Source organism: Ailuropoda melanoleuca, unplaced genomic scaffold, assembly GCF_002007445.2.
Source record: "Ailuropoda melanoleuca isolate Jingjing unplaced genomic scaffold, ASM200744v2 unplaced-scaffold9090, whole genome shotgun sequence".
Lineage (NCBI taxonomy): Eukaryota > Metazoa > Chordata > Mammalia > Carnivora > Ursidae > Ailuropoda > Ailuropoda melanoleuca.
In genome coordinates, this window is record NW_023254537.1 from 12,728 (window position 1) to 16,743 (window position 4,016).

Genomic DNA, 4,016 nt, shown 5'->3' on the forward strand with positions numbered 1-4,016 from the left:
ACTGGGAGCCGTTTCTGGACCAGCCTATTGGGCAGTTAGCGGGGCCTGTCTGCAGGCGATCAAATTTGACTTTTCTGATCCTGCCCCGAAAGCACTTAGTGTGTGGCTGTGGGAAGGAGCAGGATGGTATCTTCCATTACAAATTTTTTATTTTTTTAAGATTTTATTTATTTATTTGTCAGAGAGAGAGAGAGTGAGCACAACGGGCAAGGAGAGACGGAGGGAGAAGCAGGATCCCTGCTGAGCAAGACGCAGGACTCGATCCCAGGACCCTGGGATCATGACCTGAGCCGGAGGCAGATGCTTCACCGAGGGAGCCACCCGGGCGCCCCCTCCATCACAAATTTATATCCCTTCCTTGTCACATTCATTTCTCTGTTGCCTTTTCAGCTTCTGTTTCCAAACACCATTTAAAAAGTCCTTCCTAGTGCACTCACTCCATGTACACTTCAGATACGCTCATTTGCTTCAATACAGCATTTTCTTTTTAATGTGGGCTGGGAAAATATTATGACGTTGTTCTAAACCGAAAAGCAAATACCCCTTTACCACTAGCGCAGCCTCTACCAACGCCACATTCGTTCCCGCGTGCCTGCCTCCACTCCCACGGTACTCACAGAGCGCTCACTCTTCTGCACAGTGTGAAGTCACAAAAACAGGATTGGAGGGGCGCCTCTAGGTGCAGGAGACCCCATGCCCTAAACACAGACACGCCCCAAAGAGGAGAAGCGTACAACCAACATATCATGAAATGTGAAAGGAATAGCGGGCATGGCTTGAGGACGCGGGCGGGGTGGGGAGGAGATGTGGATTTGGGGGGCAAATAGCAACTGGGAAGCCTCGGGCTCAGGCTAAGCCATGCTGGGAGGCGGCTGCTACATCGATTAGCTCAACAAGAGAAGAGGCAGGCGCTCAGCCGTTGGAGACAGCGAGGGGTCCTAAGGAGGCTGTAATTATTAAAGCAGGCAGAAGCCACTGTGTGTTCTCCAGCAGCAGGACCACGGGCGGTGGCAGAAGTGCCGCTACAGGGCGGGGTGTCCTCCTGGTGTCCCGGCAGCTGGAGCCAGGAGACTGGGGCAGATGAGTGGCAGTTGAAATGGACGGTAAGGGGCAGGGTCCCAAAACATTCCCCAGGAATCAGGAGGATGATGGTGGTGTGGCTAATTCCAGAAAAATGGGGACGAGGTGATGCTCATTTATGAAGATGACTTTGAATTTTAACTTGAAAACCTGCGGTATTTTGGGGGCACCTAAGGGGCTCAGTCTGTGAAGCGTCTGCTTTCGGCTTAGGTCATGATCCCGGAGTCCTGGGATCAAGCACTGCATCGGGCTCCTTGTTTGGTAGAGAAACTGATTCTCCCTCTCCCTCTGCCTGCTGCTCCCCCTGCTTGCGCTCTGTCAAATAAATAAATAAAATCTTTAAAAAAAAAAAAAAAGAAAGAAAGAAAGAAAGAAAACCTGCCATATTGTCACGGCCGTTGAATACAATTGTTCTCTGGGCAAGCAGGTGAGAGATCAGGGCTTGCTATGAAGATTTTTTTTTTTAAAGTATGCTCTAAAAAATATAGAACACGTCATGAATTCGCATGTCATCTTTGCGTGGGGGCCGTGCTAATCTTCCCTGTATCATTCCCAGGGCTGCCGACGTGAGCACCCTGGGCAGATTTTATGTAGAAGTCTACAGAAACATTAGCTGAGCCAGGCAAGGGATTCCCTTTGCTTTTTTTCCTTAGTGGCCCCTGCCTAAACTCTTCTATGTTTGGATGAAGAGAAATCCATTAGAACCATAGTGTCTTCTGACTTCCTCCAGCTGCCCCGTGCACAAAGTTGCAGACCACATCCACATTGGACACGTCTCCACTAACGCTCGGTTCTCTAAATCGTGGCTTTCGAGTTAACCTGTAAGCCGTCTCTGGTGAGGGTGGGTTCTGACGACTGGTTTTCATTACTTGGGCTTTGCTCAATCCTGGCCACACTAGTGGCTGAGTTGGTGATCGGTACCTTTCACTTGACTCAGGAGAACTGAATCAAGCTGCTTCTGACCCGAAAAGAGAATCATTTAAAGAAGGTACTACAAGGATTAAGAATACATGAACACACACACACAAAGAGAATACATTAACACATATTAGATTAATATTTGGATAATGCACGCATTAAGCGAAGCACTATTTCGATTTAATGATAAAAGCAGAATCAACCGTGTACCTGAAAACACTTCATAATTGTTTAGTTTATCAATTTAACCCACTGACTTCAATCTTCCAACCTTACACTTGTAAGGAAGGCATTAATATTGAAGATTATAGTGATATCCAGTAGAGGAGAATACAGTAATAAATAATTTAGCTTCTTTATGCTTCAGTCCCTTTCCTAAATTACTTATGAAACAGCAACAAATACTACTAGTGCTATTAGGAAAGCTGACATTATCCATTTCTTATTTAACAATGGAGTCATTAAAAAAAAAAGAGGGAGAGAAGGGAGGCCGGGAATGAGAAACTCATTATTGTATTAAATACAGATCCTGGTATCTTGAGAAGCTGCATGTTTGGTTTGGCTGAAGGACATCAAAAGCCACTAGGCAAGAAAAGGACATTTGTTGTAGCCAAAGTAAACAGTTTTTATTTGTTTTCCATATGCAAGCATATGAGTAGAACCCAGCATATTTTATATTTGTTCATTTTGGGGAAACATGTAGAATTTTAATCATCATAACAGGAACCACGTCCCTTCTGCTACTTAATGTTTCATAACTGGGAGTGTTGCATGAGGAAAGCACGTGGAATTTAGGAATCCTATGACATTTCAGTACTCGTACAAATTTTGGCAGGGCCCGGACTGAAAGAAGCACACCTGAATTGTCTTGGGTATGTGAAAATATATTCTATAACTGTTTCCAGAACATGTGATTCAAATATTATAATGACTTATCAAATACAACCCTCATTGCCAGGAAAATGTTCCTTGAGCCTTATTGACATTTTTTTTTTCTGATCTCACTAGAGATGGCCATGTCCCACCCTCTATAAACTCCAAGATTGTCCCTCCCTCTCCAAAAAAGGAGAGTTTTTTTGGAGACAAAACCCCTACCCTACATATGAAGATGATCAAATGCATGCATTTCTAGAGAGGACTTTAACCAAAGATCAGGAACATTGAGGGTGCTTGTTTTGAAATATTATTTTCCACACTCTAACGGTTATGCCTACTTAGTGCCATACAAGATGTTCGCCATAAACTTCACAAACTTCCATATTTTGAGAACTCAGTTGTGGGTGTTAAGATGGAAATAGAAGAAATTAATTAAAAGAAGTTACTGATAATGTAAATAAAGCCTTTAACAGGGCTTGGCACATATGAAGTGCTCAATAAATATAATGTTAGCTATTGTAACTTTATTACTTGGGATATTCACCGTTAATGACGAATGGTAGCATGTATGTACATTTTTATAAATGTACACATGGATTTATGTATATAATGGGTATGTATAAACAGAGAAGTGCCTAGCTTTTCTAATTGCCAAAAATAATCTTTGCTTGTGAATTAATTCATTGCCGTTTGCTGTTTGTTTTCCTGTGGAGACTTGGAAAGGAGAATACCAGTGGAGGTGTGAAATGGCTCGTTTATTTCAGTGAATTATTAACCCAGAAGCCTTGCTACAATTATTCTCATCAGAGGGTTGAAGCAACTCTGGCCATTGAGGAAACCTCTTCAATGAATTAAAACCACAAAACATGCTGCCCGGTGCCACCTTTATCACAGAATAATAAAACATTAGGCTCAGAAGGGCCTTCAGAAAGAAAGCATGGGAGACTCATAACCCTAGGGCACCAACTGAGGGTCCACGGAGGGGGGGGCGGGAATGGGCTAGATGGGGGCTGGGCACTAAGGAGGGCACTTGTTAGGAAGAGCACTGGGTGTTGAGTATAAATGATGAATCACTGAACTCTACTCCCCAAACCAACACTGAACTGTATGTCAACTAATTAGAATTTATATTTAAAAAAAAA

At 43.4% G+C, this 4,016-nt stretch overlaps 1 pseudogene; it reads right to left on the reverse strand.

Annotated features, from left to right (window-relative positions):
• Positions 1 to 1,558: 1,558 nt before the first annotated feature.
• On the reverse strand, positions 1,559 to 1,652 carry LOC117800917 (annotated as a pseudogene).
• Between the last annotated feature and the right edge of the window lie 2,364 nt (positions 1,653 to 4,016).